Source organism: Aotus nancymaae, unplaced genomic scaffold, assembly GCF_030222135.1.
Source record: "Aotus nancymaae isolate 86718 unplaced genomic scaffold, 86718_ANA_hifiasm-v0.15.2.pri h1tg000039l, whole genome shotgun sequence".
Classification (NCBI taxonomy): Eukaryota; Metazoa; Chordata; class Mammalia; order Primates; family Aotidae; genus Aotus; species Aotus nancymaae.
The window spans coordinates 6,791,692-6,813,680 of record NW_026988453.1 but is presented as its reverse complement, the minus strand read 5'-3'; the positions used below and the strand labels follow the sequence as shown (position 1 = coordinate 6,813,680).

General features: G+C 48.3%; 1 non-coding gene and 1 pseudogene across 1 annotated transcript; both read right to left on the bottom strand.

Annotated features, from left to right (window-relative positions):
- Window positions 1–8,331: 8,331 nt before the first annotated feature.
- On the bottom strand, window positions 8,332–8,522 carry LOC135268197 (translation machinery-associated protein 7-like; annotated as a pseudogene).
- A 5,388-nt stretch (window positions 8,523–13,910) lies between these two features.
- Window positions 13,911–14,051, bottom strand: LOC135268238 (U4 spliceosomal RNA). Its single transcript, XR_010336514.1, has one exon. It is a non-coding gene; the product is annotated as a U4 spliceosomal RNA (small nuclear RNA).
- Window positions 14,052–21,989: the final 7,938 nt, after the last annotated feature.

Here is a 21,989-nt window from a genome sequence, read left to right as displayed (position 1 = left end):
GCAGGAGAATCGCTCGAACCCGGGAGGCAGAGTTTGTGGTGAGGCAAGATCACGCCATTGCACTCCAGCCTGGGCAACAAGAGTGAAACTCCATCTCAAAAAAGAATATTTAATTTAATCATTGCAATAGTCCTATATGGTAGAAAGAATATGGTATGAGTTATTATTCCCATCTTACAGTTGGGGAAACCGATGCTCAGAAAGGCTGGCTACATTGTTGAGTATCACACAGTTCACGGTCAACATATAACAGAAATCCTTTGACTGCTGGCCCAAGGCTCTTTTCCTTGCCTTGAGGTGACAGGCTTTCTTGCCCTCTACGTTCCAGGCCAGTTCTGCAGACTTCAGGATCCACAGACCTGGGGAGAACTGGGAAGAGAAGCCCTGGCTGAGAGCGGATGCTGGGAAAGGAGGGGCGGCAGTGGAACCTGTCTCCATGCCAGGAACTGAATCCAAGCTCTTCTGGTTCTTAAGATGACACTGGGAGCCTGGATTTCCGAAACTCGCCTTCTCATCTTGGGGAGACCCCAGGAGGCAGGCCCTCCCAGAAATCTAGTGTACCATTTACTTTGTAGGAGATGCTCAGGCCTCTTCAGTCTCTTCATGACTTAAGCAGCTCCTAACCCCATCTTCATGACCTCTTCCAGTCATACAGCTAATGAAGCCACAGCTTCCCAGCCTGGCTCGCGCAAATGCTCAGGTTGTGCACTTTCCTTTCAGTCACTCATCCAGCGAACACTTCTTGAGCTTACTATGTGCCAAATAAAGAAGCAAGCCGCTTTACTTGCATTATCACCTTTTACTTTTGGAGTTCTAAGAAATAGGTGTCGGCCGGGTGCGATGGCTCACACCTGCAATCCCAGCCCTTTGGGAGGCCGAGGCGGACAGATCATGAGGTCAGGAGTTTGAGACCAGCTTGGCCAACATGGTCAAACCCCGTCTCTACTAAAGATACAAGAAATTAACCAGGCGTGGTGGCGCATGCCTGTAACCCCAGCTACTCGGGAGGCTGAGGCAGGAGAATCGCTTGAACCTGGGAGGCGGAGGTTGCAGTGAGTCGAGATCACACCATTTCACTCCAGCCTGGGCAACAGGGTGAGACCCCATCTCAAAAAAATAAAAAAACCCAAAAAACAAAAACAAAAAAACACTAGGTGTCGGGTGTCATTACTCTAATTTCATGGGAAATGAAACTTAGGGCTGATAACTAGTAAGCCACAGAGCTGGGCTAGCTCTAGTCCACTTGACTCTGAGGCTGTGCCCTTACCCCTCTGTGTTACATGAAAGAAAGAACATACGTGTGAGAGAGAGCAGCATCCAGGTGGGCCGCGGGGGCTCGCACTTGTAATCCCAGCACTCTGGGACATGGAAGCAGGTGGATCACCTGAGGTCAGGAGGTCGAGACCAGCCTGGCCAATATGGTGAAACCCTGTCTCTACTAAAAATATAAAAATTAGCAGGTGTGGTGGTGGATGCCTATAATCCCAGCTCCTTGGGAGGCTGAAGCAGGAGAATCATTTGAACCCAGGAGGTGGTGGTTGTAGTGAGCCGAGAGGGTGCCATTGCACTCCAGCCTGGGCAACAGAGTGAGACTACATCTCAAAAAAAAAAAAAAAAAAAAAGAGGGAAAGCAGCAACCAGGCCCAACCCAGAGTGTCTGGGGCAGTGGGGAAGAGAGGAATCGTAAATGTCCGTCTAGGCTGTGTGTCCATCTCAGTATAACAGCTTCCAGGAGGCAAGAGCTGAGAATGGCAAAAATGTCCTGTGCTCACTGCAGAGGCTCTTGGTCAATGGGTGAGGAAGGCAGGAAGAGGATAACCACTCTCTGTATTTAACCTGGGAAGTGTGCAGGGTAGAGGTGGAGAGCAGGCTACTGGGGGCAGACCCAAAAGTGAACAGAAGGGTCATGAGAGCTGGCTTGAGTGAATTTTTGTTTCGTTTTTTTTTGAGATGGAGTTTTGCTCTTGTTGTCCAGGCTGCAGTGCAAGGGCACGATCTCGGCTCACTGTAATCTCTGCCTCCCGGGTTCAAGCAATTCTCCTGCCTCAGCCTCCTGAGTAGCTGAGATTACAGGCACGCACCACCATGCCCAGAAATTTTTGTATTTTTAGTAGAGACAGGGTCTCACCATGTTGGTCAGGCTGGTCTTGAACTCCTGACCTCAGGCAATTCACCCGCCTTGGCCTTCCAAAGTGCTGGGATTACAGGCATGAGGCCCCAGGCCTGGCTGACTGAGTGAATGTTTTTAAATAAACTGCTCACTACCCAACAACTGTCTGCCTCACTCTGTTCCCAACTCCTCTGGGTCTCGCCAGACCTCTGGAGGAGGAGGCACCCTGGACTCTTGGGAAGTCTCTCCACCCATACCCCTGCCTCCAAGCTGAACTGCAAATGATCATTCAGAGAAGGAGACTTTGCAGCCTCCCTGGGTTCCACACCCCTGCTTTTAGCGACTAGATGCAAGCAAGTTCTTCAGGAAGTCTGCTGTTAGTCCTCAGTGCACTCTCATGGGACACCCACCAGAAACAAAAGAGAGCAGCCACTGAGAGATGAGGCGTTTGAAGACTTCTGCTGAGTCTTCCCCAGCGTCTCCCTCCCAGCTGACCTAGAGTTCCACCTTAGAGGCTCTTCCGTCTACTGGAACTGAAAGTGAGGATGACATAGAGAGGTGCCCGCCAGAGCCCAGTAGGAGTGGGGCAGGCATTGCTCCAGTCTGACTTCTTCTGCCTTCTTAGCTTCTTCTAGGACTCGGTGTCAGGGGTAGGGAGAAAGTCTGTAGGGAAAGCTAGCCCTGTTGTGTTACACGAAGGAGTGTAGATTATCCTTTAGGGGCCACAGACAATGTTTTATTTTTGTTTTTATTTTTTTTTCACTATTAGCAATCAGCTAACTACACTGCCTTATTTTGTTTTTATTTTTTAAATTAACTAATTAATTTGGAGACAAGATCTTACCCTGTCACCCAGGCTGGAGTGCAGTGGCTTGATACTGACTCTCTGTCGCCTCAACCTGCTGAGCTCGAGCAGTTCTCCTGCCTCAGCCTCCCAGGTAGCTGGGACTATAGGCGCGTGCCATCATGCCCAGCTAATTTTTTAATTATTTTATTTTCTGTATAGACACGGTTTCACGCCACGTTGCCTAGGCTGGTCATGAACTCCTGGGTTCAAGTGATCTGCCCACCTTCCATAAGCCACTGTGCCTGGCCTTATTTATGGTTTGCTGAGCGGCCTTTGCAAAGTGTTCAACCTCTCTGGGACCCTGTGGGTTTCCCACATCTGTGGCACTGGAGTACAGGTGGGGGACACAATGGGCTGCCTTTCCTATGTAGGGTGACACCTGAAACTTACCTAATTAATTTGAAGGAAAGGCCCAGGGCAGTACCATGAACCAAGATCCTTGGGATAAGTTAGAAACACAGAGGCAGATTCTGGAACTATGGGTTCCATGACAAATAGGATCTTCAGAGGTCGTCTGGTTCTTCCCCTCCACATTCCAGGCAGGATACCACTCACCACAAGAGGTCATAGTGCCCAGGCTGTCATCGCGGGCATGAGCTATAATTTCTGCTTGGTAGTTACCCCAGTGCAGTCAGTGTACTAGCATCTCCCTGTGATAATCAGCCTGACAATAACCAACCTATTATGCTTCCTGCATGATAAAGGCTGAGGAATAGCAACCACACAGATCCATCTGTTCAGCAGTCCCTTAAGACTCAGCTCTAGTGCCATCTCCTCTGAGAAGCCTCCCGGATCTCCTCTCCCGCACCCAGGTTAGGTGTCCTTCAGGGCTTCTGTAGCACTGTTCGGTTTCAGATCTTGTTCTTTACTCTGAAGCCCGTATGTTCTCTTTCAAAGATTCTGCTCCTGGGGTCCATAGCTCCAGGAGCTCTGACTTTCTTCCATCCCTACCCACTGCCTCCACTTGTCCTTTATTGTGTTAGCTGTTTCTTTCTTTTTTTATTTTTATATTTTTACTTTTTACTTTTTTTTTTTTTTTTGATTGTAGTCTTGCTTTATCACCAGGCTGGAGTACAGTGGTGAGATCCTGGCTCACTGCAACCTCCGCCTCCGGGGTCCAAGCGATTCTCCTGCCTCAGCCTCCTGACTAGCTGGGACCACAGTCTTGAACTTCTGACCTCAAGTAATGTGCCCGCCTCAGCCTCCCAAAGCGCTGGGATTACTGGTGTGACCCACCGCAACCATCCAAAGCAAAGCGTTTTTGAAAAAGAAAAAAACTTTTTTGGCGGGGCGCAGTGAAACATGGTGAAACCTTATCTCCACTAAAAATACAAAAAATTAGCTGGGAGTGGTAGCATGCACCCGCCAACCCAGCTACTCAGGAGGCTGAGGGGGAAGGATCGCTTTAGCCCGGGAGGAGGAGGCTGCAGTGAGCCAAGATTGCACCACTGCACTCCAGCTTGGGCGACAGAGCAAGACACTGTCACAAAACAAAACGTCATTCACAGCAACATCTATGTTACAGAAAAGGGGTCCAGATCCAGACCCCAAGAGAAAGTTTTTGGATCTCGAGAAAGAAATAATTCAGTCCAGAGTAAAGTGAAAGCAAGTTATTAAGAAAGTAAAAGAATAAAGAATGGCTACTCCATAGACAGAGCAGCCTCTTTCTTTTTTTTATTTTTATTTTTATTTTTTGAGACGGAGTTTTGCTCTTGTTACCCAGGCTGGAGTGCAATGGCGCAATCTCGGCTCACCGCAACCTCCGCCTCCTGGGTTCAGGCAATTCTCCTGCCTCAGCCTCCTGAGTAGCTGGGATTACAGGCACGCGCCACCGTGCCCAGCTAATTTTTTGTATTAGTAGAGACGGGGTTTCACCATGTTGGCCAGGATGGTCTCGATCTCTTGACCTCGTGATCCACCCGCCTCGGCCTCCCAAAGTGCTGGGATTACAGGCTTGAGCCACCGCGCCCGGCCCTTTCTTTTTTTTTATTTTTGAGACACAGTCTTGCTCTGTCACCCAGGCTGGAGTGCAGTGGTGCGATCTCGGCTCACCACAACCTCAACCTCCTGGGTGCAAGCTATTCTCCTGCCTCAGGTCTCCCGAGTAGTTGGGATTACAGGCACGTGCCATCACGCCTGGCTCATTTTTGTATTTTTAGTAGAGATGGGGTTTTACCATGTTGGCCAGGCTGGTCTTGAACTCTTGACCTCGTGATCCACCAGCCTTGGCCTCCCAAAGTGCTGGGATTACAGGCATGAGCCACTGCGCCCAGCAAGTCAGCTGTTTCAAGTTCACAAAGTAGTTTATTAGAGTCTGGACTCTTGGTGGGTAAGATCAATCCCGGTGAGCTGAGAGGTGTGAAACTCCAGCATCCGGGCCTGTCAGCATGGGCTCCCTGGCGCACCAGCTCCCAGAGCCACATTTCCTGTTCCTGCTCCCAGGTTTCCATTCCTTCCATCTCACTCCATCACTCCATGGCCAGGGATATTTCTCTCGCTTTCTCCTGTCACACCAGAAGCAAAAGTTATCTCGGCTTCCTATTTTTTTTTTTTTTTGAAACAGAGTCTCACTTTGTTGCCAGGCTGGAGTGCAGTGGTACAATCTTGGCTCACTGCTTCTACCAATTCTCCTGTCTCAGCCTTCCGAGTAGCTGGGATTATAGGCACACACCACCATGCCCAGATAATTTTTGTGTTTTAGTAGAGATGGGGTTTCACTGTGTTGGCCAGGATGGTCTTGATCTCCTGACCTCATGATCCGCCCACCTCAGACTCCCAAAGTGCTGAGATTACAGGCGTGAGTCACTGATCACTGTGCCCAGCGTTATCTCGGCTTTCATCACAACAATCTCAATTCCAGTATAAAACTAGAATTTTCTGAGTAGTTTCTACCTCTTTGAGATACCTGGGACAGATTATTATTGTTATTATTATTTTTGCTAAACATTCTCTATTTTTCTTGAACTCACAGTTTTCCTAAATGCCTGGTGGGTAGTTAAATCAAATGCACAGAATTTATGCCAGGCTTTGCAAGACTGAGACAAAGGTGGATGCGACTGAACCCCAAGAGTTTGTCAGAAGTTCCTCATATTACTCATCGATTTAAATACTTTGCCTAGGGCTGGGTGCGGTGGTTCACGCCTGTAATTCCAGAACTTTGGGAGGCCAAGGCAGGCGGATCACCTGAGGTTGGGAGTTCGAGACCAGCCTGGCCAACATGGAGAATGCCTGTCTCTACTAAAAATACAAAATTAGCGGGGCATGGTGGTGCGTGCCTGTAATCCCAGCTACTCAGGAGACTGAGGCAGGAGAATCACTTGAACTAGGGAGGCAGAGGCTGCCATGAGCTGAGATCAATCGCACCATTATACTCCAGCTTGGGCAGCAAGAACAAAACTCCATCTCAAAAAAAAAAAAAAGAAAAGAAAGAGAGAAAATAGTTGGGTACACCTGAAGTTGCTGGGAGTCATCTTGTCAATGCCTGTCTGAGGGTAGAGCCAATGTAGAGGAAAGCCCAGCTATGAGTTGGAGGGAAATCAGTCTGACCACATCCTGTGAGCTCTGTGTGCAGCTGGGCCTGATAGATACACAAATTTTGCTCAAGCCAATTACAAATGGATTTCTTTTAATTGCAATGGAAAAAATCCTCACTAATATTAAATTCAGGGCCCATATTAATTAAAAAAAAAAATGTTGCCTCTTCCCACTAGCCCCGGGGAACAGGAGTGATTTTCTCTTTCTTCCCATATCTCCTGTTATATATTGGCCTTTTTTTTTTTTTTAATTTCCTTCCTGTTCAAGGCTGTTGCTAGGGTTTGGTATATCCTGATTTCATCAGGATAAGCACGCTAGAGTGTGTAGATGGTGGATGACAGGCAGGCCTCCAGACATTGCTGTCCTGGTGGTACAGGGCAGCTGAGGCCATGGAGGACTCTGGAAGCAAGGCTTTGTGCCTCAGGAGCCCTCAGTTTGAGGTGGCCCAGCCTGCAGTTCATCCCAGCAATAGCCCTAAGGGTGTCTGGTTACTAAGATTGGGTGAGGGAGTAGCAGTTGGTCAATGGCTTGGTCTCAAGGACAATTATACTTTTTTTTTTTCACTCTTGTCGCCCAGGTTGGAGTGCAATGGTGTGATCTCGGCTCACTGCAACCTTCGCCTACTGGGTTCAAGTGATTCTCCTTCTCCTGCCTTAGCCTCCTGAGTAGCTGGGAATACAGGTGCCTGCAACCAAGCCCAGCTAGTTTTTGCATTTTTAGTAGAGACGGGATTTCACCATGTTGGTCAGGCTGGTCTCGATCTCCTGACCTAAGATGATCCACCTGCCTCAGCCTCCCAAAGTGCTGGGGTTACAGGCATGAGCCACTGTGCCCAGCCTGTTATACATCCTTCTGAGAAGTTGTCTGTGATGGTTAATACTGAGTGTCAGCTTGGTTGGATTGAAGGATACAAAGTATTGATCCTGGGTGTGTCTGTGAGGGTGTTGCCAAAGGAGATTAATATTTGAGTCAGGGTCTGGGAGAGGCAGACCCACCCTCAATCTGGGTGGGCACCATCTGGTCAGCTGCCAGCATGGCTAGAATATAAAAATCGGGTAGAAAACTGTGAAAAAGATGAGACTGGCTTAGCCTCCCAGCCTACATCTTTCTCCCACTGGATGCTTCCTGCCCTCAAACATTGGACTCCAAGTTCATCGGTTTTGGGACTCGGACTGGCTCTCCTTGCCCCTCAGCTTGCAGACAGCCTATTGTGGGACCTTGTGATCATGTAAGTTAACACTGAATAAACTCCTCTTTATATATATCTTTCCTGTTAGTTCTGTCTCTCTAGAGAACCCTAATACTTTGTCTAACTACACTTTCTGATTCTTTTTCTTTTTTTCTTTTCTTTCTTTCTTTCTTTCTTTTTTTTTTTTTTTACAAAAGTTTCTTCTTAAATGTACAACAGCTCTAGGACAACACTGAATTCCAGCTATAGGTGGCAAAAGATGTTATGGCAGGGAATATAGATGTTTAAATACGGAAGAAATAGGCCGGGCGCGGTGGCTCACGCAAGTAATCCCAGCACTTTGGGAGGCCAAGGTGAGTGGATCACGAGGTCAAGAGATCGAGACCATCCTGGTCAACATGGTGAAACCCCGTCTCTACTAAAAATACAAAAAATTAGCTGGGCATGGTGGCGCACGCCTGTAGTCCCAGCTACTCGGGAGGCTGAGGCAGGAGAATTGCCTGAACCCAGGAGGCAGAGGTTGCGGTGAGCCGAGATCGCACCATTGCACTCCAGCCTGGGTAACAAGAACAAAACTCCGTCTCAAAAAAAAAAAGAAGAAAAATATGGATAAAATAAATAGTCACTATCTCCTCAGGCACAAGGAACAGCTTACTTTTTGCCAGATTTCTTAATTCCACCTGTGGCCAGGGGCTCTTCCCCATGGCCTTTGCTTTTAGCTCCTCCAGTTTCTTCTGCTCCTCTTTCTGTTTCTGCTTGAAAGCCTTATCTTCCTCATCCAGCTCCTTGGCCTGCCTCTTGGGCTGTTTCAGGGGCTTCTTGCCACCTTCGTGCCTGGACATGGTGCCTGCCACCCCTTCCCCAGACCCTCCACTTTCTGATTCTTGAGCCTGCGGTAAATATCCTTTTTGTCCCCAAACTCTGAGATACCTGGGGGCCTTGCTCCTATCTTTTTCTATCCAAGGACCCCCACCAAAAAAGCTGTGGTATAGTTGGATGTAAACACATACATCCAGAAGCAGCTGGGGGTGATTTTACTCACAAAAGCAAAGAGGTGTGGAATTCAGCACGTATTGCTATTAAATCTAAAGGTCACACTTTGACAGGTGTGGTGGCTCACGCCTGTAAGTCCAGCACTTTGAGAGGCTAAGGCGGGAGGACTGCTTGAGTTTAAGACCAGCCTGGGCAATACAGCGAGACCCCCATTTCTTTCTTTCTTTCTTTCTTTCTTTTTTTTTTTTTTTTGAGACGGAGTTTCGCTCTCGTTACCCAGGCTGGAGTGCAATGGTGCGATCTCAGCTCACCACAACCTCCATCTCCTGGGTTCAAGCAATTCTCCTGCCTCAGCCTCCCGAGTAGCTGGGAGTGCGCCACCATGCCCAGCTAATTTTTGTATTTTTTAGTAGAGACGGGGTTTCACCATGTTGACCAGGATGGTCTCCATCTCTTGACCTCGTGATCCACCCGTCTCGGCCTCCCAAAGTGCTGGGATTATAGGCGTGAGCCACCGCACCTGGTCCCCCATTTCTATAAAAAGTAAAAATTGGCCAGGCATGGTAGCACATGCCTGTAGTCCCAGCTACTTGGGAGGCTGAAGCAGGAGTACTGGAGATTGAGGATGAGTGAGCCATGACTGCACCACTGTACTCCAGCCTGGGTGACAGTCTCAAAAAATAAATAAAGATCACACTTTTAAATTCAAATAAATGTAATTAATTTATTTTTACAGGATTTCACTAGGTCACCAGGGCTGGAGTGCAGTGGCATGATCATAGCTCACTGCGGCCTTGATCTCCTGGGCTCAAGCATTCCTCTTGCCTCAGCCTCTCTAGTAGCTAGGACTACAGGTGTGCACTACCATGCTTATTTATTTATTTTAGAGATGGGGTCTTGCTATGTTGCCCAGACTGGTCTTGAACTCTTCACCTCAAGTAGTCTTCTGGCCTTGGCCTCCCAAAGCCCAAAGCACTGGGATTACAGGCGTGAGCTATCACGTTAAATGTTACACTTTAGATAGGTCACCGTTAGGGTATTTCTCTATCAACAAGCTATTGCTCAACTGCATTAGGCTAGCAGAGCCGTCTTCTTATGGGGTACTGCAGACAGACGTGTCAGCCACTCCTTCTGCTTGTCCCCTTCCTCCGTCTTCCTAGTTCCTGCATCTCTCTTGGCTCCTGGCCAGGCTGTTTTTGAATTACCATTGAGAGAAGCAGTACTTGTAGGAATTATCTCCATGGCATTCTTTCCCTCTGGCATCCTCTTCTTCATCTGGAGATTCTGAACCTTGATAAGAAGGCCGTCCTAGGCCAGGCCGGTGGCTCAGGTGGATCCCAAGGCCAGGAGTTCGAGACCAGCCTGACCAACATGGTGAAACCCTGTCTCTACTAAAAATGAAAATTAGCCGGGCATGGTGGTGCTCACCTGTAATCCCAGCTACTCAGGAGGCTGAGGCAGGAGAATCGTTTGAATCTGGGAGGCAGAGGTTGCAGTGAGCAAAGATAGTGCTACTGCACTACTGCACTCTAGCCTGGGTGACAAAGCAAGGCTCCACCTCAAAAAAAAAAAAAAAAAAAAAAAAAAAAAGAAGGCCATCTTAACCAGCAAACAGCTGAAGGGCAGAAAGCATATCCCAAGCCAGGAAGCCTGCGGCAGCCCTGCCTGACGGGCTCCTTTGTCCTCTCTGAGAGACCTTACCAATCGGACAGGGGACCAGTGCCTTTCAGTTCTTAACTTGGCTGTGTGCATCTGGGAAGGCGTCCACAGATGCCTTCCCAAGGCTGGATGCTACCTTGGCTGGGGCCCTTCTGCATTCAGACTGTTCCTTCAGTGACTGCCACCCCCTCATGGAACCCAGATAATTGGTTTCCCCGTGGGCTGCCTGCACTATGTCCTATTAGGCTGATGAGATACCCAGCACTACCTAATTTCATATTAGCATGGAGACACTTGTGTTCCCTTGGACGCTGTTCCTAGCTTGCCTGAGGTTTGCCCCAGCCCTAGCCACTGTAGCTATGCCTGCATTGATGTCTCAGTCTGGGTCTGCCTGGTTGTTTTCCTTCCTAAAAGCCCCAACCACCTTGAACTAGATCAGTATCATGGAAAGCAGTAAGGTAAAAGTAAAGGAAGAAAAGCCCTCTGGGTCCCTCTGCAGGGCTTGTGCCTGAATTCTGGCTGTGGTGGTGGGAGGCTCAGTTACGCTAGCTCATCTCGTGCCTGGTTGGCCAGTGGCATCGAGCAGTATGGGTAGTTGGACTCAGGGCCGTCTATATCCTGGACCCTAAGCCCCAATCCCATTAGGCTAATGCGCTAACTAAGCTAAGCCCATTCATTTATTCAGACCATAAGTAGCTTTAACATCAAGTATGTGACTGGCTTTATACCAGCTGCAGGAAGAGTTATGAAAAGGCTGCGGTATAGTTGGATGTAAACACTTACATCTATGAAGAATGAACCAGTGACATAATAAAGCAAGGGACAAATGACATGAGTGTCCCAGAATGGTCTGGGATGTGTTATTGAGTGGATCGGAAGAGACATGCTGTGTGTTCAGAGTGGTGAGATGAGCAGACACTGGGATTGTCTGAGAAAGTCCATCAGGAGTTGATGTGGGTCTTGAGGGTGTCAGGATCTAGACCAGGCAGGCCTGGCCTCCCAGGGAATGGCTAGAACCAAGACAGGGAGGCCGAGCTTCAGAGGAATCATCCCCCGAAGAATATCAAAACTGAAGCCAAGGGTTTCTGTTGGGGGTCAGCGGAAGATGAGAGTGTAACTCTTCTTTTAACAATTTTGGAGAAAATCGAGAACTTGGCTGTCAAAATAGTAAGTAGCATTTGTTAAAGTGCTTTATACAGATAAAAGACCCACTAAATCTTTAAAACAACCCCACGAAATAAGCACTATTATTACTCTCTCCCCACCTTTTTTTCGTTGAGACATGGTCTTGCTCTGTCTTGCAGGCTGGAGTGCAGTGGGACAATCTTGGCTCACTGCAATCTCTGCCTCCCAAGTTCAAGTGAGTCTACTGCCTCAGTCATCCAAGTAGCTGGTACTACAGGCACACACCACCATGCCCATCTAATTTTTGTATTTTTAGTAGAGATGGGGTTTCGCCATGTTGGCCAGGCTGGTCTTGAACTCCTGACCTCACATAATCCATCTCCTCAGCCTCCCAAAGTGCTGGGATTATAGATGTGAGCCACTGTGCCCAGCTCTTCCCTATTTTTAAAGATAAGGAAGCTGAGGGCTGGAGAACAGCCTGGCCAACTTGGTGAAATTCGATCTCTACTGAAAATACAAAAATTAGCCGGGCATGGTGGCATGTGCCTGTAATTCCAGCTACTCAGGAGGCTGAGGCAGGAGAATCACTTGAACCTGGGAGGTAGAGGTTGCAGTGAGCCGAGATCGTGCCATTGCCCTCCAGCCTGGGCAACAGAGGGAGACTCCATCTCAAAAAGAAATAAAAATTAATAAATAAATAAAGATAAGGAAGCTGAGACCCAGAGAGCTGAAGGCCCCAGAGATGTGTCAGGATTTGAATCTGTGTGCTTTCAAAATACTTGCTTTTCTCATCATGCCATGCTGCCCACCCCAACCCACCCGGCCCCTCTTTCCTGTGTTGATGGGTCCTGGTGACTCACCCTCTTTCTTGGCAGACATTGTGGTTTTCAGACGTTGTGGTTTCTGATAGCTCAGTAAATGAAATCATCCTGTTGTTGTTGCTGTCTCTGCTCCTTGGGCCGCACTCCCACCCCGGTGTCCTTGTCCTGCCTCAAGGCTCCTGGTTGCTGGAGCAGGAACTCTGTAGCTACTGTTGCTTTTTTTGTTCATTTTATATTGTCTGTGAAAGAACATGGTTTCACCAGGGGGTGAGCCAAGGCCATTTAAGTGATATGCTCAATACTATCTAACAATGTCTTTCTTTTTTTTTCTTTTCTTTCTTTTTTTTCTTTCTAAGATGAAGGCTCTCTCTGTCACCGAGGCTGGAGTGCAGTAGCACGGTCTTGGTTCACTGAAACCTCTGCCTCCTGGGTTCAAGCCATTCTCCTGCTTCAGCCTCCTGAATTAGCTGGGATTACAGGTGCCTGCCACCACGCCTAACTTTTGTATTTTTAGTTTTTAGATATGGGGTTTCAGCATGTTGGCCAGGCTGGTCTCGAACTCCTGACCTCGTGATCCACCTGCCTTGACCTCCCAAAGTGCTGGGATTACAGGCATGAGCCACTGTGTCCACCCTAACAATGTCTTTTTTTTTTTTTTTTTTGAGATGGAGTTTCACTCGTTGCCCAGGCTGGAGTACAATGGCATCATCTCAGCTCACTGCAACCTCCACCTCCCAGGTTCAAGCAATTCTCCTGCCTCAGCCTCCTGGGTAGCTGGGATTACAGGCACATGCCACCACACCCGGCTAATTTTTGTATTTAGTAGAGATGGGGTTTCACTGTGTTGGCCAGGCTGGTCTCAATCTCCTGACCTCGTGTTCCACCTGCCTCAGCCTTTCAAAGTGCGGAGATTACAGGCATGAGCCACTGCACCTGGCATAATGTCTTTCTTTTTTTTTTTTTTTTTTGAGATGGAGTCTCACTTGGTCACCAGGTTGGAGTGCAGTGGTGTGATCTTGGCTCACTGCAATCTCTGCTGTCTGGGTTCAAGTGATTCTCCTGCTTCAGCCTCCCGAGTAGCTGGGACTACAGGCACGCACCCCCATGCCCAGATCATTTTTGTATTTAGTAGAGATGGGGCTTCACCATATTGACCAGAATGGTCTCAATCTCCTGCCTCATGATCCACCGCCTAGTCCTTTCAAGTGCTGGGATTACAGGCATGAGCCACCGCACCAGGCACAATGTCTTTCTTATAGATCAAGAACCAGTGTTCTTATCTCGGGGTGTGTTTTCTGCCTTCTCAGGCCTCCCCACACTCACAGTACAGGGGGCAGCCTTCATCTTCCCTTTTTGATCGAAGCCTGAAGCTTGTTATTTCAGCAGCCCAATCCTCAATCCCAAAGGCCTTTACCTTTTTCTCAGTGCCTTCCTGCCCCTTGTAAACGTGATGTATTGGTTTTCAGCATCAGGATCCCAGAATTCCCAGGGTGGATGTGCAATCAGGCTCACACCATGCCCCTTGCTGGTGGAAACCATGGAGGGAAGTAATACCAAGGAAAAGAGGAGAGGAAAAGGGAAAGAGCTAACATAGACTTGTAATTTCTTTCTTTTTTTTTCCCTATGATTCAGTCTCCGTAGAGACTGCCAAAAATTGCCAGCGCCGACTATATTTCAAGTCGTCATGGCAGGGTATTGGGAAAAGTTTTCAATTAGCAATAATCGCGCCTCGGATAAACCTCATTGGCTATGATACTGCCACTGCGCAAAGCTAGACTTGTAATTTCTACAAGCTAGGCACAGTGCCTTACATAAACAGTCCTGAGTCATTTAACAAACAGAGCTATATTCTGAGAAATGCATTGTTAGGTAGTTGCATCATTCTGCAAACATCATAGGTATACCCACACAAACCTGGATGGTGTAGCCTACCACATACCTAAGCTGGATGGTATGGCCTCTTGCTCCTAGGCTATAAACCTGTGCAGCCTGTTACTGTACTATAGGCAATCAGAACACACTGGTGTCTAAACATATCTAAAAATAGACAAGGTACTGTGAAAATATGGTATTATAATTTTTTTTTTTGAGACGGAGTTTGCTCTGTTGCCAGGCTGGAGTGCAGCGGCAGAATCTCAGCTCACTGCAACCTCTGCCTCCCGGGTTCAAGCAATTCTACTGCCTCAGCCTCCTGAGCTGCGACTACAGGTGCATGCCACCATGCTCAGCTAATTTTTTGTATTTTTTTTTTTTTTAGCAGAGATGATGTTTCACCGTATTGGCCAGGCTAGTCTTGAACTCCTGACCTCATGACCCACCCTTCTCAGCCTCCCAAAGTGCTAGGATTACAGGCATGAATCACTGCGACTGGCCTTTTTGTTTTTGTTTTTGTTTCTGTTTTGAGACAGAGTCTCACTCTTGTCGCCCAGGCTGGAGTGCAGTGGTGTGATCTTGGCTCACTGCAACCTCCACCTCCCAGGTTCAAGCAATTCTCCTGCCTCGGCCTCCTGAGTAGCTGGGATTCCAGGCGCCCACCACCACACCCAGCTAATTTTTTTATTTTTAGTGGAGAGGGGGTTTCACCATGTTGTCTGGGCTGGTCTCAAACTCCTGACTGGTATTATAGTTTTATGGGACCACCATCATATATGTAGTGTGTTGTTGACCAAAGCATGATTATATGGCACACGGCTGTATTTTAAGGGTTAATCACGGCAACATCCTAGCAGAACTATTGCCCTCATTTTGCAGTTGAGAAAATGATGCTCGGAGAGGTTGAAGTAACTTGCTCATCAAGGGCAGGGCCAGGATTGGCGCCAGGTCAGCTTTATTCCAAAATGTTCTTTTGAACTTGATCCTCTGGACAACAAAGCATCATTGAAGGTGTCCAACAGGAAACTGAGAGGCCAATGCTGAATTTGGGAAGATTAATATGACAGCAGTGGGTGGAAGGAATGGGAGAGAGACAAGGCCAAAGCTGTGGGGACCCACTAGTAGGTTACACAACAATGTCAGCTTGAGACTCTTCCAGGAGGACAGCGGAAACAGAAAGGAGGGGCGGTGGTGAGAGACAAGGAGAAGCAGAGATCAGCAGCCTTTGGCAGCTGAGTAGTCCCAGACATGACAAGGAAACCCTCCTTTTTCTGATCATTCAGGGTCCTGCCATATGTTGGTGGCCTATACCAGAGATAAGGCCTGTCACTTCTACTTCAGTTAACCAGAAGCAGAGAAGGCAGGGAAACACGTGTGGTGAGAGGGTGCCTTTCTCTGCCCCTCGACAGGGCTAGTGTAGGTAGTCTGACATCCCTGGGCAAGGCCTAAGCCTTTGGAAGTTCTGGTTACCCAGCCCAGGAGATGGCATCTTGTGTGTTCAATAAATGGTAATTGGTGGTGGTGAGCTCAGAAGCATCTCTAAAATAGAGAGTGAGCAATCACTGTTTACGAGCAACCGCTCTCCCTGGCTGGTGGAGACACATGGATCTAATAACTCCTTTCCTGTGGAGGAAACTGAGGCTCAGAGGTCTCATGGCTTTCCCACGGTCTCCTGGAGAGCCAGAGGGCAGAGGCAGGGTTCAAATGCACCATTCCCAACTCTGACCTAGAGTCCTGTTTCCTTCCCCAGCTCATCTCTCTTTGGTGTCAGAGAAACAGGGAGAATTAATGATAAACCTTCACATGAGTAAGGCCATTTACAGTTTACAAAACTGCTTCCCATCCATTATCTCATTTGATCCTCACAGCAACTGGGTATTATTCTACTCACTTTGCAGATGAAGAAACTGGGGCCCAACAAATTTGAGGCTATGGTCACTCAACTGTGAGTGAAAGAGCTAGAATTCAAAACAAAGTTTTCTGACTCCAGGTCTAAGCTCTTTCTAGGAGGCCATGAGAATAAGGGAGCAAATGAAAAATAGAACAGCAAAGGGGAGAAGCAGAAGTGTTCAGGGGAGGGCAGTGAATGCAGCATAGATGGTGCTGGAGGGCTTCAAATTAAACACATGAGGCCGGGCGCGGTGGCTCACGCCTGTAATCCTAGCACTTTGGGAGGCCGAGGCGGGTGGATCACGAGGTCAAGAGATCAAGACCATCCTGGTCAACATGGTGAAACCCCGTCTCTACTAAAAAGACAAAAAAAAAAAAAAAAAAAAAATTAGCTGGGCACGGTAGCGCATGCCTGTAATCCCAGCTACTCAGGAGGCTGAGGCAGGAGAATTGCCCGAACCCAGGAGGCGGAGGTTGTGGTGAGCCAAGATCGCGCCATTGCACTCCAGTCTGGGTAACAAGAGCGAAACTCCGTCTCAATAAAAGAAATAAAATAAAATAAAAATAAAATAAAATAAACACATGAAAGCTTCTGGGCAGGATAGATTGTTCACCACAGGTACCAGCTGCTGGGGGAAGCTGGTTTATCTGTTTGGGGAATTAGCTTAGTTTTTTGGTAGAGGCTGATTGGTTGAAGAGACAATCTCTAGAAAAAATATTTCCCGCCTTCTTATTCTTGGATCTTGTGAAGAAAAAGAAGCAGGAGAAAGAGGAAAACACTAATGTTAGCATTTGCCTTATAGATGCCAAATAAACTATATTGATTGGATGGATGAATGGATGGCTGGGTGGATGGATGGTTGGATGGATGGGTAGATATACAAGTGGGTGGGTGGATGGGTAATGGATGGATGAGTGCTATTTGGGGAAATCGCACATCTCCTTGGGCAACCTCATGGTCCTGTTTACAACTTCTGAAGTTACTCTACCTTTGTTTTTCCCACCCTTTAACCCATCTGCATTATCTCATGTTATAAATGACGTTCTCGTTCCAGGAGGAAGAATTGGCGTAGCATTCAGAGGAGCCAGGAAGTAACTTCCTTTGTCCCAGGAAGGCAAACAGAATGGAATATCTCTGTCCTCCAGTTCACTTGAAGTCTCTGAAGCCCTGCTCTAACCTAATAGTCAGGATTCCTGGGGCCTAGCCCAAGGGACCCTCCAGCTGCTCCTGCTGGAAGCAAGCAGTCATCTCATGGGGTGGTAGATATGGCATTTGTGGTTGGCCTCTAGAAAGACTAAGAAGGAGGCTGGGCATGGCAGCTCACACCTGTAATATCAGCACTTTGGGAGGCCAAGGCGGGTGGATTACAAGGTCAGGAGTTTGAGACCAGCCTGGCCAACATGGAGAAACTCCATCTCTATTAAAAATACAGAAATTAGCCAGGTGTGGTGGTGGGTGCCTGTAATCCCAGCTATTTGAGAGGCCGAGGCAGGAGAATTGCTTGAACCTGGGAGGCAGAGGTTGTAGTAGTAAGCCAAGATCATGCCACTGCACTCCAGCCTGGGTGACAGAGTGAAACTCTGTCTCAAAAAAAAAAAAAAAAAAAAAAAAAATATATATATATATATATATATATATATATATATCTCCAATGATAGAGTGAATGAATGAATGAATGAAAGAATTAGCTGTGACCTTGGGCAGATTATTTTCCTTTTCTGGATCTTGGTCTCCACATTTGTAAAATGGGGATAACAATGCTACCCTGTTTCCTAGGCACAGACATCCAGAGCCATTGGGAGTAAATGAATAGATAGATATGAATAGTGTGTATGTACCGTGAAGTTCTGAGCCCCCGCCAGGGACTACATGGTGGCTGGCATTTGAGCCCCCCCACTGCGCTGCCCCATGCCCCTGCATGTGCTAGCCAGGTCTGCTGCTCATCTCACACGTGCCACAGGCCCACAGCTCTCCAGATCTCTGCTATCCGCTCTCTTGGAACTTGGTTGTCCCATAACCCCCACCTTCAGGGATTGGGCTCTGTTAACATGAAAGTGATACTATTTACTCTTTATTCACACCTATATATCAAGCATTTAGGTCATTACGTCCTCATCAGGGTCCTCTAGGGGACTTACAGTAGGAAGTGACTTGCCCTAGGCGACATAACACTTAACTTGGCAGAGCCAGGATTCCAGCCAGGTCTCTGATCCTGCTTGTAGCTGTGGATTCATGGTCCACCCAGGGCAGGCAGTTTCACTCAATGCGGTGAAGAAAGTACAACAGTCAGAGGTGCCAGACCTGCATTCAAGCTTAGAGGTGACTGCTACTAAACTGGGTACCGGCCAGGCGTGGTGGCTCACGTCTGTAGTCCCAGCACTACAGACCAAGGCGAGTGGATTGCTTGAGCCCAAGAGTTGGAGACCAGCCTGGGCAACAGGCTGAAACCCCATCTCTACATAAAGTACAAAAATTAGCCAGGCAGGTGGCACATGTCTGTGGTCCCAGCTACTTGGGAGGTTGAGGTGGGAGGATCACTTGAGCCCGGAAGGTCTAGGTTGCAGTGAGCAGAGATTGCGTCACTACATTCCAGCCTGGGCAACAAACTAGAACTGGTCTCAAAAAAATAAAAATAGGCTGGGTGCAGTGGCTCATGCCTGTAATCCCAGCTCTTTGGGAGGCTGAGGTGGATGGATCATGAGATCAGGAGTTCGAGACCAGCCTGGTCAATATGGTGAAACCCAGTCTCTACTTAAAAAAAATTCAAAAATTAGCTGGGTGTGGTGGTGTGCATCTGTAATCCCAGCTACTCAGGAGCTGTGGCAGGAGAATCACTTGTTCCCGGGAGGCAGAGCTTGCAGTGAGCCAAGATTGCGCCACTGCACTCCAGGCTGGGTGACAGAGCGAGACTCTGCCTCAATAAATAAATAAATAAAATAAAAATAAAAATGAACTGGGTGTCCTCAGCGGTTTCCATCAAAGTGCTAATTCTCTATCCTGACCTCAAAGTTGTGAGGATCAAAAGCAACGGTGTATTCAAACCACTTAGTAATGTGTCCCTCAAATATTGGATATGATTTTTACAGGAGTCTTCTAGAGGCACTGGTTTAACAGAAAGAAATTGCTGTAACAGTGGGGATTACAGAGACCATAGCAGGCTGGTGAATACTTTGGGGAAAGAAGTCTTTTAAAGTTGCTTAGGTCACATGATGAGTCCTGAGAGCAGCCATTTGCTCTCTCTCTGGCTAGGAAGGCTCTGTCCTCAGGCTCTGGAGTTCCTAGGCGATAGCAGAGTCCTAACTCGCTGTGCTCGGCAAGTTGCTGCTTACCGAGGCCTCAGATTCACCTAAGATTTAACCCATAGTTCCTTTTTCTTTGAAAGAGCTTGCCCATGTCAGGGGAGAACTCTCCAGTGTACTTGGAGGACTCCTTTCTGCCTTTGCTCAGCCCAGGACCACCCAGGTGAGACAAGGGAAGAAAACAGCTCCCTCGTAAACTCATCCCAGCTGAGCCTCTTATGGAAACGCTGACAGACCCTTCTAGAGGAGACGCCAGCTCCGGTGGTGGCGCCTTCCTAAAGCCCCGGCTGGGAGCTAAATATAGTGGCAGGAGGGATGCGCTGTGGACTTGGGGGATGGATGGGGAGGGACTTGGGAGGGGAGGGAAGAACGGGAGAGGGGAAGAGAGGGTGGGGAAAAAAGAGAAATAAAGAAGGGGAAGGGCAGGAAAGAAGTTGAAGAAATAGGGAGAAAATAAGTAGAGGCTCAGAAAAGAGTTTTAGGGAGCCGGGCTCACGCCTGTAATCCCAGCACTTTGGGAGGCCGACGCGGGCGGATGACGAGGTCAAGAGATCGAAACCATTCTGGCCAACATGGTGAAACCCTGTCTCTACTAAAAAAAAATACGAAAATTAGCTGGGCGTGGTGGCGTGCCCATGTAGTCCCAGCCACTTGGGAGGCTGAGGCAGGAGAATTGCTTGAACCCGGGAGGCGGAGGTTGCAGTGAGCCGAGATGGCGCCACTGCACTCCAGCCTGGGTGGGTGCCTGGCGACAAAGCAAGACTCCGTCTTAAAAAAAAAAAAAAAGTTTTAGGGAAAGGGAGATGAAGAAGAAGGAAGAACGGAGAGCATGCGGATGTGGCTGGGCGTGGGAGTGTGGCTCAGGGTTCCATTTCCGGTTCCCTGTGGTGCAGAGAGCTAGCTGGTAGGGCAGCCTGGAGTGACAACAGAAGTAGCCCCAGGCCAGGCCCCTGTCTGGTCGGCCTGCTGAAAGCCCTTGGTAGTTGTTTATCTGTGCAGCACTATTGGAACCTAGAGACAGCCCAGTGCTCCAGACTCCAGGCTCCGGTCTGCCTCCCCACATCCTCATTCAGGTGCAGGCCTGCCTCTAGCTGTCCCGAGACAGTCCATAATGCAGCCCAGGGTCCCTCTAGTCGGCCTGGGGCCTCTGGTGGGGGTGAGGTGGATCTCTGTGTAATGGGAACAGGGCTGTGGGGGTGGGGTGGCCTGCCTTTCAGTGAGGGTGGGAGTGAACCGGCTTCCTCAGGCCGAGGAGGCAATGGGCAGGTTAGAGGGCTGAGATGGAACCAGGTCAGGAGGTGAGACCCAGCCGAGCTGAATCAGACTCCTAGTGTCAGAGGCGTTTGAACCACAGCAACTGTATCTTGAATAGGAGCTGGGTAAAATAAGGCTGAGACCTACTGGGCTGCATTCCCAGATGGTTAGGCATTCTAAGTCACACGATGAGATAGGAGGTCGGCACATGTTACAGATCATAAAGACTTTGCTGATAAAACAGGTTGCAATAAAGAAGCTGGCTAAAATCCACCAAAACCAAGATGGTGAAGAGAGTGACCTCTGGTCATCCTCACTGCTACACTCCCACCAGTGCCGTGACAGTTTACAAATGAAATAGTCATAAATGGCCAGGCACGGTGGCTCACACCTGTAATCCCAGCATTTTGGGAGGCTGAGGCAGGTAGATCATCAGGTCAGGAGTTCAAGACCAGCCTGGCCAAGATGGTGAAACCCCATCTCTACTAAAAATACAAAAATTAGCTGGGCGTGGTAATCCCAGCTACAGTGGGTGCCTGTAATCCCAGCTACTAGGGAGGCTGAGGCAGAGAATTGCTTGAACTCAGGAGGCAGAGGTTGCAGTAAGCTGAGACCGTGCCACTGTGAGACTCCATCTAAAAAAAAAAGAGAGAAAGAAAAAGAAATAGTCATTAAAAAAATGCCTATGAAGTAGCCATTCTTTCTTCCTTACTTTTTTTTAAGCGAAAGCAAGTTCACTAAGAAAGCGAAGGAATGACAACTCCATAGGCAGAGCAGCCCTTTACTTTCTTAATAAACTTGTTTTCACTTTACGGATTTGCCTCAAATTCTTTCTTATGTGGGATCCAAGAATCCTCTCTTGGGGTCTGGATCCAGAGCTGGTTGGACTGGTGGGGCATGGGGGAGCCCTGGAAATCGAGGAGGGGGTGGTGAAGTCCCAGCATCAGGGAGGAGGAGCAGGAACCGGGGAACTGTCTTAGAGAGATTTGGGAAATTCACTACATTTTGGTTAAAAATCTAAAGCTAGGGCCGGGCGCGGTGGCTCACGCCTAAAATCCCAGCACTTTGGGAGGCCGAGGCGGGTGGATCATGAGGTCAAGAGATCGAGACCATCCTGGTCAACAAGGTGAAACCCCGTCTCTACTAAAAAATACAAAAATTAGCTGGGCATGGTGGCGCGTGCCTGTAATCCCAGCTACTCAGGAGGCTGAGGCAGGAGAATTGCCTGAACCCAGGAGGCGGAGGTTGCGGTGAGCCGAGATCGCGCCATTGCACTCCAGCCAGGGTAACAAGATCAAAACTCCATCTCAAAAAAAAAAAAAAAAAAAATGTAAAGCTATGCCACTATCGTATGCAACTAAGTTTGCTTTCACAGCAACTCCTTTTTTTTGAGAC